The sequence below is a fragment of the Cavia porcellus genome, unplaced genomic scaffold (genome assembly GCF_034190915.1).
Source record: "Cavia porcellus strain 051 isolate PalLab524CR breed Dunkin Hartley unplaced genomic scaffold, mCavPor4.1 scaffold_1, whole genome shotgun sequence".
In the NCBI taxonomy this organism is placed as follows: Eukaryota; Metazoa; Chordata; class Mammalia; order Rodentia; family Caviidae; genus Cavia; species Cavia porcellus.
In genome coordinates, this window is record NW_026947484.1 from 229,149,279 (window position 1) to 229,165,064 (window position 15,786).

At 38.8% G+C, this 15,786-nt stretch overlaps 1 non-coding gene and 1 pseudogene across 1 annotated transcript; one reads left to right on the forward strand and one right to left on the reverse strand.

Annotated features, from left to right (window-relative positions):
* Positions 1–8,236: 8,236 nt before the first annotated feature.
* Positions 8,237–8,355, reverse strand: LOC111757742 (5S ribosomal RNA). The gene has a single exon (XR_002792036.1). It is a non-coding gene; the product is annotated as a 5S ribosomal RNA (ribosomal RNA).
* A 2,219-nt stretch (positions 8,356–10,574) lies between these two features.
* LOC100735386 (large ribosomal subunit protein eL33-like) lies at positions 10,575–11,101 on the forward strand (annotated as a pseudogene).
* Positions 11,102–15,786: the final 4,685 nt, after the last annotated feature.

A 15,786-nucleotide genomic window follows, 5' to 3' on the forward strand; every position in this document is an offset into this window, starting at 1 on the left:
AGCGCGCGTGTCGCGGCTGTCTCGGGTGGCCGGATCTGGCCCAGGTTCTCCTCAGAATAAACATTCTGACTAGCCTCCAGTTTGGCTTGAAAGACACGAACGACCATCCGATCCTGGGGCGTTTATGACGCCTGACTCCTCTGTTTCTAAATCTTAGGGTTGAACAAAAATGCCACGTATCTGGGCTTTCTTGGCACGCTCTAATTCCAGCACTTGGGAGGCTGAGGCAGGAAGAATCGCAGTGAGTTAGAGGCCAGCCTGGACTACGTAGCGAGACCCTGCTCTCGCCTGCCTGCCTGATAGGGGCTGAGTATATAGCTACAGGTACAGCAGGTACTTAGCTTATGCAAAAAGTAAGAAATCTGTCACTAAATATCAATAAATTTTTCCCCCAAAATTTATTTTGATTGTATGTTTGCAGTGCATAATTTTAAAACAAAAGATACGAGGTGCTGGAGTAAAGTTTAGTTTCCCTATCTTCATTCCAAGTAACTCTAGTTATGTAATAGAGTCGCATGGATATTGGAAGGATAGTAGTAAACATCCTTTGCTGAATTTTTTTAATATTTTATTTTGAAATTGTTAAATTAACAGTTGCAAAAATAATACAGATCCATGTGGTCTACTTACCAAATCTATAACCCCCAAATATAATGCTGAACAGACCGAAATTGAAGGACATTCTATAAACTGTACTTCTTAAAATTAAAACTTCACCTTGTTTCCCCCAATGTTGCAAACTACAGGGTTTTGGGAGGGTTTTTGGTACTGGGGATTGAACTCATGACCTCGTGCTTGCCAGGCAGGTGCTTATGCCACTGAGCTAAATCTCCAGCCCCCAAAGTACATAGTTTTAATACACAATCAAAAGCAGGGAGCTGGGGCCAGGATTATAGCTCAGCAGCACAAGCCCATGCCTGGCAAGTGCAAAATCCTGACTTCGATTCCTGTAATCCTAGCACTTGGGAAACTGAGGCAGAAGGGTTGCCTAGAGGTCAAGGCCAACCTGGGCTACATAGTGAATTCAGGCCAGCGTAAATCACATGAGAGACCCTGTCTCAAACGCAAAAAAGAAAAAAGATTTGACCTTTGAATTATGTACGTATACTTCTGTGTCGTTTTATCGTGTAGATTCATACACTGAAATCAACATACAGAAGCAAATATGCTGTATATTCTGTGTATTTGGGAATTATTAGGTTGGGCTTCATTTCCTCTTAATACCTAGTCACAATGCAGTTGTGAGGATTAAGAGTCATTGTAAAATATAGAATAGTATTTGAAGTATATGCTAACTGCTCTAAAAAATTGCCTTCTCACATTCCTGCAGACCTCACAAATATTTATGAATTGTCCCAACCATATCTCAAGCCCATTTATTCATATGCAGTTACATTATATATTCATTACAATTTTGAATGGCAAATCTTCCATTCTATTTTAAATTGGCAGGCAATATAATGATGTGAAAGATGCCCACGTTTGTATTTAAAAGTCCGAATGAGTATTGGGTTAGTTACTGCAGCATTTTCCATAGCCTCAGTGAGCCTGGGGCAGGTGGTGCCTGCAGAGAATGTTTCACCAAGTGTCAAACGGAGATCAAATGTCTTTGTGTACTTACTTAGGTTTGTTATAAGTACTTGCACACTATAAAAAGTGAAACAGAAGTTAAATAGCTGTCTACAGACTCACCAGTTTGGGCTGGTACTGGGGTAGCAGTAAACTAGATTTTGAACTCAGTGTGACTCTGGAACACATACTCCTAATTTAAACCTCTTGTTTAATACGTGTTTTGGCCCAAAGAATTGAAACTAATCAAATTCAAATGTAACTGGTGGTATCCTAGAAGTTTCTTAAATCAGAAACTGGGGATTTAGCTCAGTGGCATAAGTGCCTGCCTTACAAGCAGGCAGTCATGAGTTTGATCCCTGGTACTGGTAAAAAGAAAAAAGAAAAAAAAAGTGTAATAAAATACTTTTTGGTAAAGAAAAAAGTTCTAGGGGGCTGGGGATTTAGCTCAGCGGCATAAGCACCTGCATTGAAAGCAGGCAGTCATGAGTTCGATCCCTGGTACCGATAAAAACAAAAAAGACCAAAAAAAAAAGTTCTAACCAAAATGAAATTAGAAATAGTCACCCAAATGGCCAGATTAATTAAACACTTTACTAAAGTTTACAAGTAGGTGTGCTTTATCCCAAAGAAAAATAGTAAAAATTCTAATAATTTTTAATAGGAAGTTTTATATCCAAGGAATTATTTCTCTCTGGCCTGATACTGATAGCCAGCACACACACCATTGAAATTCACCGTAAAGACAAACTGCAATAATATAAAACCTCATATGCACCAGGATGTTTACTCCTAAAGTAAGTGTTAGGAAGGATGTGGAAAGAAGGGAACCCTTGATCACTGTTGGAGGAAAATGAAATGTCATGGCAACCATGGAAAACAGGATGGCATTTCCCCCAGAATATTAAAAAATAGAGTTACCATATGATCTAGAAATTCCACTTCTGAATAAATACTCAAAAGAATTGAAAACAAGGACTCAAGAGATATTTGTATGGCACTGTTCATAGAAGTATTACAATAGCTAACATGAAAGCAATCTAAGTGTCCACCAGTGGATGATGGTAACAAAAATGTGGTCTGTACACAAGGGAGTTTAATCTTCAAAAGGAAGGAAATTCTGACACATGCTACAGCATGGGTGTACCCTGGGAACATTATGATAATGTGACATAAACACGTACAAAAGGCAAATGCTGTATGATTTCATATAGAAAAAGTACCTGGAGTAGTCAAAGTCATAGAGACATAAAATAGAATGGTGTTTTCCAGGCTCAGGGACAGAGAAGAATGGAAAGCTTTTGTGTATTATGTGCAGTGTTTCTGTTTTGCAAAATGCAGAGTTCTATGAATAGATGTTCGTGACGATGACACAACAATCTGAAACTGCTTAATGTCAATGCACTGTGCACTTTACTATGGTTCATACGGTCCCACCACGCCTATTAGAAATGCTGAAGTCCAAAAAGCTGACAACTTGAAACACTAGTCAGTATATTACACAAGAACTTTCATTACTGATAAGAATATAAAATGCTGAAACCACTTCGGAAGACAGCTTAGCAGGGTTTGGTTGGTCATTTTGGTTTTGTGAGACAGGGTCTTGCTATGCAGTTGAGTCTAGTCTTGTACATAGCCCAGGCTGGTCTCAAAGTCATGGCAATCCTCCTACCTCAGTCTCCTGAGCGCTGGGATTATAGACATGCACCACTCCACCAAGCAGATTTTTTTGTGATTGTTTGAAGTGCTAGGGACTGAACCTGGGGCCTCACACTTGCAAGGTTCCATCACTGAACTATCCTTCTAGCTCCAGTCAGGCAATCTTCTTACAAAGCTAAACACAGACTTACCAGCAATCATATTCCTAGATTTTTGCCAATTAAGATGAAATCTTATGACACACAAAATCTCAACATGGCTGGGCCTGATGGTGTACACCTGTAATTCCAGCACTCAAGAGGCTGAGGCAGGAGGATCGATGAAAGCGAGAAGCAAGCCTGGGCTATATAGGAAATTCAAGGCCAGCCTAAATTACAGCAAGACTTTATTTTTTTATTAATTTATTTATTTATGGTACTGGGGATCAAACTCACAACCTTGTACTTGCTAGGCAGGCACTTGTGCCACTGAGCGAAATTCCCAGCCCCTAGAGGGCAAGACTTTAAAAAACAGACAAAAAAAAAGCCTGCACATGAATATTTATGGAAGGTTTATTAATAATCACTCAAAACTGAAAGCAATTAACATGCCTTTTAAAAGATGAATAAACTGTGATATATCCAATGGAATATTGTTTAGTGATAAAAAGAAATAACCGATAAAAAGGAAAAAGAAATAGGCTATTTCCCTATAAAAGGATAAAAACCTGAAATGTATATTGCTTAAAGAAAGAAGTCAATCTTCCCAGCACTCTGCAAGAAAATCACAAGTTTAAAACTAATCTAGGATATGTAGTAAACTTAAGGTCAGCCTATATCATATGGTAAGATGCTATCTCCAAGAAAATTTTTTAATTTTTAAAAACATTTTAAAAGCCAACAAGAAAGAAGACAGAAGAAGGAGGCAGCCAGGCTGAAAATCATTCTAACTGCTGTTTATAACGTTCTAGAAAAGGCAAAACTATACAGACAGCATAAAGATTATGATTGCTGGGAGTTGAGGGGGAAGGAGGGAGGGTAAATATGTAGAACATGGTCGGCTTTGTAGGGCTGAAGCAATTCAGCATGATATTGTGTAGTGACGTTTATACACTTGTCAAAATCAGCAGAAGTGGGTGCTGGGCATGTGGCACACACCTGTAATCCCCGCACTGGGAAGGATGAGACAAACTTGTTGTGAGTCTGAGGCCAGTCTGGGCGGGCTACAAAGTGAGCTAAGGCCAGCCTGAACTGCATAGAGAGACCCTGTCTCAAAGAGAAAGAAATAGGGGGCTGGGGATTTAGCTCAGCAGCATAAGCACCTGATTTGCAAGCAGGCGGTTGTGAGTTCGATCCCCAGTACAGTGTGATCCCCAGTACAGTTCAATCCCCAGTACCAATTTAAAAAAAAGAAAGAAACAGAATCTTACAACATAAAGAGAAACAATATAAACTACCAACTTTTGTTAATAATAAATGTCAATATTTGGCCATTAAATATAACAAGTATACAACTTTAATTTTTAGAACAGCTTTGGAACTACACAAAACCAGAGTACAGAGAATTCCCATGTATCCTCCCCCTATTATAGACACTTGTCATTAAAGTGTGTTATTTTTTTAAAAGGTTAGAGTAGTAAATGGTATATTTTCTGTTTTTTACCCGCCTCCCCTTTGTGATTTTTATTTATTTAATTTTGGAGCTAGGGATTAAACCCAGGTCCTCCAGCACACCAAGTACATGCTCTGCCACTGCGCTAAGCCTAGTACTTTTCTCCCTGTGGTACTGGACACTGGACACAGGGACGCTCTCTATAGAATAACATGCCCAAACCTTTTATTATTTTGAGAACAGATCTTGCTGCATTTGCCCAGGCCGGCCTTAAACTTGCAATCCTGCCTCACCCTCAAGTAGCTGATATTAAACTGGTATTACAGGCATATGCTGCTGTGCCTGGCTCTCAGCTAATTTTTTAAAAAATATTTAAAACTGGGGCTGGCGATTTAGTTTAGCGGCATAAGTGCCTTCCTTCAAGTGTGTGGTCGTGAGTTCAATCCCTGGTACCGATAAAAATGAAAAAGACAAAAAATATATATATTTAAAATTGAGGCTGGGGATTTAGCTCAGCGGCATAAGCGCCTGCCTTGCAAGTGCACAGTCATGAGTTCGATCCCTGGTACCCATTAAAAAATTATATTTAACATTTTCATTCTTAGGAGAAAATAGGACCACAGGCCACATTTGTTCCTCACCCCTAGAAAGGAGTTAGAGTTCCCCAATTTTTCCAGATACAATTTGTTCACATCAGGGGCCTCATATGTACTGGAAAGAGACCAGAACTAGGGCTTTGAAAGGAGTGTACATGTGGGATGTGATGATTTAGAGAAGCGAAATGCTGTCAGCGGACAGTAAGTTAGCTGAAAAATTATATCTAGTGCCAAGAAAAAGACCTTGCAAGTTAATGCAGATGTACAGGCTACTCTTGTGTGAGGTTTGTGTGAGGCTTGAGTGAGGTTTTCTTATACTTCACACTGGAGTGAATCACCTGAAGCTACTCTTGTTTAGCTCAGTTTCACTCTGTAGAGCCAGTTTTTCCCTTTACTCCTTGACCTCTTAATTTTCAAATAAATTTTTGGCACCATCTTTGGCTTCTCTCATCCAGTGCTTTGCTCAAGGTAAGAAGGACCTGGTATATGTTTAATTGGTAAGCAAATTCTAAACAGACTACAAGACAACACTGTTACAGGCAGCCGAGCTATTTAGAAATATTACAGGCAGTTAGATAGTGCTAGGCCCTCAAAGAAGCCGGCACAGAGGACCAGATATCTGGTGACCTTGGAGGAGACACACACCTCTTGTCGTGGGCCAGTTATCTGGACAGAAGGCAAAACAAACGCACCCACACCCTAAGTATAATCCTCCAGGATTAAGTCTGGATCACCTTGAGAAGTCAGGTGTCACCATCCCAACCCCTACAGGAACACTCACTGATCCATAAAGAATGCTCACTTGCTACGTGACTCCATTCCTTATTTGTCCCTGATTTTGTCAATTTTACTTGAACAGCTAAGTTTATTGGTTGACCACGGCTCTGTCCCACCTCCTGTCCTTCTACCTGTGAGTTCCCAGTTTTTACCCACTTTAGACCCACCTCACTGCATGGTTTTACTCTATAAAAATCCCTAGAAAATATAGAATCTTTAGCAACCCACTCGGGACCCTTTCTGTCTCTCTCTCAGACAGAAGCTTTCTTTCTCTCAATAAATCCTTCTGCTCTTAACTTCCATTGTGCCTAAAATTCATTCTTCGATTTTTAGAGAACATGAACTCGTACCAGACATAGAGCAGGTCGGGAGTTTCATTCCCCTATATCAACACCATGAGGCTTTTTTATTTTATGTTCTTTGTTTGGAGACAGGATCTCACTGTTGCAGACACACTCAGGAGGCAGAGCCTTAAGGATTGACAGGAGTGTGAGGCCAGCCCAGGCCAGAGTTGGTTCAAGCCTGAACTACATACACAAGAAAAAAAGAAGGAAATAGTTTGTGTAAGTGTTTACTCCTAGGCAGAGTAACCGAGTACGTAAGGGATAGATACTGCAAACCCTGCTGAAGCTTGCAAATAATGAACAATATAAACACATTATCTGTTAATAAAATAAAGTTGCCACATTTTCTGAGAAGAGAAAGGATTTCCATAAAGTATTAATGTTTAAAAGCAAATAAAAGACTACTGTGAGATAAACTTGAGTCACCTGAAGGAAAATGGATGCCCCTGGAGACCACAATGATAAGGGAACTAACTCAGACTCCAAAGTGTAAATATCAAGTGGTTTGTTTTATAGGAGAAACTCAAAGTAAAAATAAAAGGTAATAGGAAATAAGGAGGCACATCATTCTCGGAAGGGAAAGAGACTGAGATGGAGGGAGTGGACAGGGAAGGAAGGGAAAAGGAACAAGATAAAGAATTGGGATGTGCTGTGTGCACAGACGTGCTGGGTCCACACAAGCAATGCAAACATTGTGTTTGTGTTTATGTTTGCACATGTACCTACACATAGGTACTAATAAACTAAATTTTAAAGAAGATCACTGTGGGCTGGGCATGCTGATGCACACCTATAATCCCAGCATTTGGGAGGCCGAGGGAGAGGAGAGCTTCCAGTGTGAGGAATCCCAGGATAGACAGTGAGACCTGTCTCAAAAAAACCAAAACAAAACAAGCGACAAAAGACCCTGCGATGGCAAATAACCTAGAAAATGTTTGATCTTGCACTCAATACACAATACTTGGCCACGATTGCCTCTTCCGTTCCCAGGCAGTGTGCTTCGCTGGCTCTGACACTGATGGTCACTCCACAGGATGGTGCGGACTGACTGTAGCAGGGATTACCTTCAGGAGTGTGCGTGTGCACAGCACTTCTCAGTTCCTGCCCCCTCCTTCCACCTGCTCCCTGCTCGCCCTGATTCACGTCCCCTCCCACTTGAAAAAGCTCTTTTTATCTGATTGAAGAAAAGAAAAAGTTCTTTTTCCATTTTCCCCATGGGCCTCTCTCCTTTCCTTATTTTTGGTCTTTTCTTTTTTTAAAAATCCCTTTTCCCTTACCTTCCCACTCTCTCTATCTCTTGTTCCCCTTCCAATTTGAAAAAATCGCCCTTCTTCCTGTTACCTATTCTGTATTTTGCTCTTTATCTATATTTTGGGTTTTTCATGTAAGAGAAACCATGTGATATTTAAACATGTGAATCAATTTATTTCACTTAACATAATGGTCTCAAGGTGCATTTATTTACTTACAAATGCCTCACGTTTATCCCTCTTTATGATACAGTAGTAATGCATGGAGTATACATACCACATTTTCTTTATGCATCTGTTGACATATAGGCTGTTTCCAAGTGTTAGCTATTATAAACTGTGCTCCTACAAACACGGAATGCCTGCAGCATTGTGGTGTGATGTCTTTAGCTCTTTTGGGAAGCTACCTGTAAGGGGAATAGCTGACTCACACAGAATTTTTTTTTTTTTAAGCCTACAGCACCCGGTATTCCCAGGCGATCTCCCATCCAAGTACTAACCAGGCCCGACCCTGCTTAGCTTCCGAGATCAGATGAGATCGGGCGCGTTCAGGGTGGTATGGCCGTAGACTACACAGAATTTTTTACACGGAGAGAAATCTCCACACTGATTTTCATAGTGGTTATACTTTACATTTCTAACAATAATGTGCAAGGGTTCCTTTTCCCCAATGGCCTCACCAGCATTTGTTATTATTTATTTCTTGTTGATGTCTATTTTGTTTCTTCTTCAAAGGACCAAATCGTTGGCCACTGCCCTTTGCTCTTGCGGTGGCTTGTCCCGCATGCAGGATGGACAGTGGTACCTTCGTTTAGAAAATTTGGCATTACTGTATTTTCTCTATTTCTTCTTCATTTCCTCGTCTTTTCTTTCTTCTACTTTGATTTTCCTTGATAAACATCACCTCTCTTTTTTCTGATTTTTCTCCATTTTCCTCGATAAACATTACACAATTGTGAAAAAAAAAATTGTGGCCACATGTGGTAGCACATGTCTGTAATCCCGCACTCAGGAGGCTGAGGCAGGAGGATTGCTGAGAATTTGAGGTCATCCTGGGCTACAAAGTGAGTTCAAGACCAGCCTGAACTGCACAGTGAGACCCTGTCTCAAATTTAAATAAAAAAAAAAAAACCTGGCTCATTGATTCATTAATGCTTTGGGTTTTGTTTGTTTGTTTGGAGACATGGTCTTGCTATGTTGCTCAGCTTGGCCTTGAACTCACTATGTAATTCAAGTCAGTCTGGAACCCAGACTGGCGTCAAACTTGTGGAATTCCTCCTGTCCTCCTGTCTCAACCACCCAAATTCTGGGATTACAGGCGTGTGCTCCCATTTCACTGATTACTGTTCTGATATTTATAACTTCCTTCCTTGTACTAGCTCTGAACTTAGACTGTTCTTGTTTCTCTAGGATTCTGAGGTGCATCATTATGTTATTTATTCATGTTTGCTCTGTTTTTCTGATGGCAGCATTCACAGCTATAAATTTCCCTCTTAGGACTGCTTTCTCTGTGTCCCATAAGTTCTAGTATGTTGTACTGGCATTAACATGTAATTCTAGAAAATGCCTTATTTCTTTCTTAACTTCTCTTGTGGCCTATTGATTAGTCAAGAGTGTATGATTAATTTCCATGAATTTCCATAATTTCTGTGATTTCTTTTGCCATTGATTTATAGTTTCATTACATTATGTTCTGATAATATGCATGGTAAATTTTTAATTCTTTTGCACTTGCAGACCTTGCTTTACCTGTAATATGTAGTATAATTTGGAGAAAATACCACATGCTGCCAAACATTTGTGTTCTGTTGTTGTTAGGTGGAATACTCTGCAGAAATCCATCAAGTCCATTTGTTGAAAAGTTTTGCTCAACTATGATATTTCTTTCTTTTTTAAATCAGTGTGTGATATGGAGGATCGAATTCCCCTGCAATAGCTGTACTGATATTTATCTGATATTTCATGTTCAATAGTAGTTTTTTTTATATGAATTAGGGTGCACCGTCATTTGGTGCCCATATAATTGTCTCTCTTGTTGAATGGCTTCCTGAACCAATCTCTAGTGACCTTATTTGTTTCCACTGATCAGTTTTGGCTTAAAGTCTTATTTGTCTGAAAATAAGATACCTATTTCTGCTTGTTTGGAGGTTTGTGTTGCATAGAATATAGTAATATCTCAGTTTAGGGACCTTATAAAACTATTTATAATTTTGGTTTCATTTGTTTGCTTCTTTGTTTGCTTTTGGTACCGAGGATTGAACTCACAACCTCACACTTGCCAAGTGGCACTTATGTCACTTAGCTAAATCCCCAGCCCTCTGTTTTATAATTATGATGAAGATGGCTGTATTTGTGTTGGTGTGGGGAAGATGATGCCAGGTCATGTTTGTCACCTAATGCAGAGTTTACAAACAGAAGTAAATTTTTAAGCCAGGCATAGTGGCACATGCCTGTAATCCCAGCACTAGGGAGCCAGAGGCCGGAGGATCGTTCTGACATCGAGACAGTCTAGGCTACAAAGTGAGCTCAAGGCCAGCCTGAACTGCATTGTAAAACCCTGTCTCAAAAAAACAAAAAAAAATTTTTTTGCCAAGTGCCTCTGTGAACCTAATTATTTGTGAATTTAATTGCAGACAGAATCATTCGTGAACCGAGACATTACTGTATTGTTTTCCATCCTTTGACTTTCAGTCTGTGAATTTCTTTTTGGGTTAAATGTATTTCTCATTCTTCCTACCATCTTGGAGCCTGGGGAAGGTTGCTGGGGACAGGACTTCTAAAAGGTAAATATGTCTGGAACACTGTGCTACAAGGCCGTTTTTGGTGCCTATAAGCAGGGTTTCCTAAACTAAAGAAAACAAACAGCTCTTCTTAAAACTGAAGGGGTTCAGTTTTAAGGTGTGAGATCTTTTTTCTACTGTTTGTATATTTGTTTGTTTTTGGTACCAGAGATCAAACTCACAACCTCATGTTTACTAGGTAAGTACTTAAGCCACTGAGCTAAATCCCCAGCCCCAAAGTAGAGGTTTTAAGTTGGATTCCCAGTAACAAAAAACAAACAAAAAATAAAACTGAAGGCGTTTATACCCGTGAAGAAACTGAATTCTACTTGGGCAAGAGATGTACTTATGTGTACAAAGCAAAAAATGACACAGTGACTCCAGATGACAAACAAAACCAAACCAAGATGATCTGGGGAAAGGTAACTCTGGCCCTCGGAAACAGCCATATGCGCCGTGCCAACTTCCAAAGCAACGTTCTTGCTAAGGCCACTGGCTACTGAATCCATGTAAATCTGTACCCCTCAAGGACTTAAACTAGCAGAAAATAAAACTGGATTTGTGGTCCTGTTAAAAAAAAAAGTGTTTCTCATATATATTTTATTGTTGGATTTTTTAAAAGAAAAAATGCAACAAAATTACAAAACATAATTGGAGGTAACAATATTATATACATTGCCTATTGTTATTTTCACGTCAGTTACCCAGACATCTGCATTTAATTGTTTGAACAGTACTAGCATAAACCTTTCTCTTCAATGAGCTCAGAGAAATCAGTAGTATAACTATCTTAACTATCTTTTATATATATAGTTTGTTTCAGCTCACTTGTGAGACAATATTATGTTCACACAAGCATGTCTGATTTATTTAACTTATGAGTATGGAATCAAGTTGTTCTCATTTACCTATAAAAATCTCAAGTTTATCCTCCTTTATGGCTGAGTGATACTCCATTATATAAAAATACCACATCTTTTTTATACATTTCTCACTTGATGTTATTACTGAATCTTGATTCTTGATCCATTCTACTAATTTGCCTTTGATCATCAAATTGAAATTATTCATATTGATATTTATAACTGATACATATTGGCTTATTGCTATCGTTGTGTTAGTTTGTTGTTGCTGATTCACTTTCTTTCCTGTTTAGTTTTCTTTTAAGGGCTTGAAATACTTCATTTGAGCTCTCTTTCCCTTTAAGTTTTATGTTCAGAAATCTGCTGTCATTCTTAAAAGTTTTCCTTCATAATTGATTTTTTTTTGCTTTTCTCTAACAGCTATTTATTTATTTGTTGTTTGTTTATTTTTCGAGACAGGGTTTTGCTATGTAGTTCAGGCTGGACTCGAGCTTACTAGGTAGCCCAACCTTGCCTCAAACTCATGGTGATTCTCCTGCCTCAGCCTATCAAGTGCTGAGATTATAGCTACGCGGCACCCTCCCTGGCTTCAACAGCCTTTTTAGATTCCGTTCTTGTGTTTGATACCTATTATTTTGACAGTGATGTGTCTTGCAGTAGTTCTTTTCCAGTCATCACTATTTGGAGTTTTGTACGCCTCACTTATCTTGATGTTAAATTCTTTTTCCATGTTTCAAAAGTTTTCTACTATTACTTTTTTTTTTTTTTTTTTTTTTTTGTCTTTTTTGAGACAGGGTCTCCCTATGCAGTTCAGGCTGGCCTTGAGCTCAAGCCCAGGCTGGTCTCAAACTCGCAACAATCCTCCTGTCTCAGCCTCCTGAGTGCTGGGATTACAGGCATGAGCCACCATGCCTGGCTACTACTACTTCTGTAAACAAGTTCTTATGCTGTTATGCTATCATATCATCTGATTTTTCATTAATTCCAATTAATCTTAGATTAGCCTTCTCTGCATTACCCAGGAGCTATTGGATTCATTGTTAACGTTCCCTTGTTGTTTTCAAGATGATTCTCATTAAGTGGTCACCAACCACAGCCCTGTCCTCTAGATCTGACATTCTGTCCTCACATTGGTTACTTCTGCTGCCCATACTTCAATAGAATTTTTTACGCCATCTATGTGTTTGTAACTTTTTATGAACTCAAACTTTTTTATATGTGGGTATTCATGAAGTGCACATCTTTCTTTAGCTCAAGTTATTACTATTATTATTTTTATTATTAATGTCTTATCTAGACTCACCGATCATGTTTTATTAAGATCAATATCTATTTAAATGCATCTTCTTTGAATGCACCAAACACCTCACTGATTTATTTTGTTACCTCCCTGTTATCCTTGCAGATACTTTGTGTGGCTTTTGTTTGGCTACCTTTTGCTTCCCCCAGATGAGCTCTAAAAGTTGGCAGGTTTTGAAGGCATTTTGTTGCCTTGTTTTCTCATGTTTCAAGTTTTTGTTTGTTTTCTGTGCCAGGGCTTGCAGAATGATTACCGTGGGTAGCTTTTTGCTAGTATGGAGAATTCTAATGTTAATGTCTAAAATGTTTTCTGGGCGTAGATAACTATTGTTCTTTACCTCTGTCCCAGGACCTGTTCACCTCCATTTTTTTGAAGGGGAGATTGCAACTTATTTGGCCCAGTACCAAGGTCTTCAGAATTGGGCAGCTGTATTGTTTATGACTTCCAGGCAATTCAGATATTGGCACAGAGAGAAAACTAGTTGATAGCAACAAGCATGTCACGTGGCTAAAGCAGTAAAATCAACAATAAAAATAGCAACAAATACAAACTGGACATTGACCTACCCTAAGAACCAACAATTATGACCTTAAATCATACAAAATAGATGTATAGTTCCAGTGTAAACACTAAGACAAATCAGATACATTTACAGTAAGTATCTACCCAATAGAACAACTTCACCACCAGTAACAATGTAACCCTACTCAACACTTTTTCAAGATATATTTAATTATCTACATATTTATAAAGCTTAATGGTTATACTCTACAAGCATAGGGCTGGCAGGAAATGGGAGCCTGAATTAAGAAGTAAAGGGAAATTCATTATATTAGCTAAAAGTAACAGAAAAAAACAAACAAGGAAAAGAATAATTTTAAAAGATAGTAAAGTAAAGGAAATAGAAGGAAAAAATAATAAAGGAGCAAAGTAAAAGAATAAGAAAGGAAAAGAGAAAAGAGGACTTAAACAAATAAAGATAATATTTTAAAAGATAATACTAATAAAAAAGAAAATGGGAAAAACCCTCAAAATATCACCCCCTCATACACACACACATACATACATCCTCAAAACTCAACAGGGAAAAAACACTGGATCAAAAGAAGAAAGAAAAAGGGAAAAAAAATGGTATGTATTTCCAAATGAGATCTTTGGGATCCAGTAAGTCGGTCAGACCCCTGGTCTCTCTGGATGTAGGCCACAGGGCAGGCAGTCAGGCAGACCGTCACCTCCAGATCCAGGACCTGACCGCCCACCACCCGATGCAGAGCTGTGTCCTTCCTGGCCTGAGCTTAAACTCAGGCGACCTGGAGATCCAAGTCCTGCCCTCACCCTCTCCCAGTCTGTGTGCTGCTGGCTGTATCCCCAGTCACTGTGGCAGCGTAACACTTAGTCCTGGGCTGAAGTTGTAGGATGCTGTTCTGTGACTCATCACATGAGATCAGTCCTTTCCCAGGATGGCACCTGGTTAAACTGTCCCTGGTAATGTGGTGGGCACCGAGCTAGATTTCGTCCCCACTCTGTCTCAGAGTGAAGCCCCACACTGTGTTGCATGCTTGTTTATGTGTTTCGTTTCCACCAAATGTGGCCTTTTTTTGAAGCCAGTGCTGTTGGTCCCTCTGTTGTTTCTTCTCCCTGAAGCAGTTTACTCTTGGGCAGCCTTATCTCTTCTCTGAAGTGTCAGCCCTTAATCAAATTGGTTGTGTGGCAGTCACCTGTGTGGCCCTGTGCTGAGAGGAACCAAGATGTCCAGCCAACTAGGAGTGGAGTGGACATTTGATGCCCACGGTAGCTGGGGTTCTTCTCTTCTTATTTTGCTTCTGTAGCTGAGGCTCTTTTTTTGCGGGGGGCACTGGGGATCAAACTCACCTCTTACGCCTGCTGAGTTAAATCCTGAGCCAACAGGAAATGTGAGACTCTGTATGTAACTCCTTTACTTTTCCGGATCCCTGAGGCTTAGGGTAGAGTTGCCATGGTAACAGGAACAATGTTGGATTCCTGAACTCTGGAATGCACCCATGGTATTGTGGTTTTGAATTCACTCATTCTAATTAGTGGCCTCCTCCGAGGAAGCTCCCGTGGTGAGTCAGTTCTGAATTCTTTTTTTTTTTTTTTTTTTTTAATTTTATTTAAGGAGAAAAAGAAAAAAAGCAGAAAAAGGGTACAAGTTAAACAGAATTTCAGAAAAAAAAATAAACAGTAGGAAATCACTAGTTAATGGATTACATATTGTCATCTTAGAAATATTTGTTCAAGTTACAAAATTAAAGCTTATATAGTGGACATTCAAACCGTGAGACCAAACAGTTCTGTTCAATCATCCAACAAAACTCAGCAATATCATTGTCTATCTTACACACTTAAATATACATGCAGTTATGTCATTTAGAGCACTTTCTTTTCCTCTCTTTTGTACAATGACAATTACACATTTTGGGTTTTGTTGCTCCCACAGTTCTTATTGCTTTTTTTGGAAGTTCTGTATTATGTGTAACCTTACACCACTTTGTTTAGTTTAGTGTTTTTCTCTTTTTCCTCTTAAATAAAATTAAAAAAAACAAAAACAAAAAAACAAGATGGTGAGAGCAATACAGGGCTTCAAATCAAGTTAATAGTAAATCAAAGTGGTTACTATAATATATCCTACTATTTTTTATTTTTCCCTTAATTAAAAGGATAAAAATAAAAAAGTAAATAATAAAATGGAGATTGAGATAAAAGAGGGCATAACAACAAAACAGTGCAGATCAAAACATAACCATTTAAGCAAAGTAGTGTTTCACCACAAAATAATCCCAACATAAAAGTAGTTACCATATTGTCTCTTTCCTTGAAATCTTTGAGTATAACTTAATACACTGTAGCATCAAATATATCAAAACCATATAAAACCATTCAAGAGAATGACAGTATTACAGGGTACTTAGAATCAACTAACAGAAAATGAACAATGGTTTCTGTATAATCCCCTTGTCTATAAAAGTTTTTGTTTATACTATCACATATAATAAGATCCAATAAGATACAACATGTTAAGACCAATGGAGACAGAAGA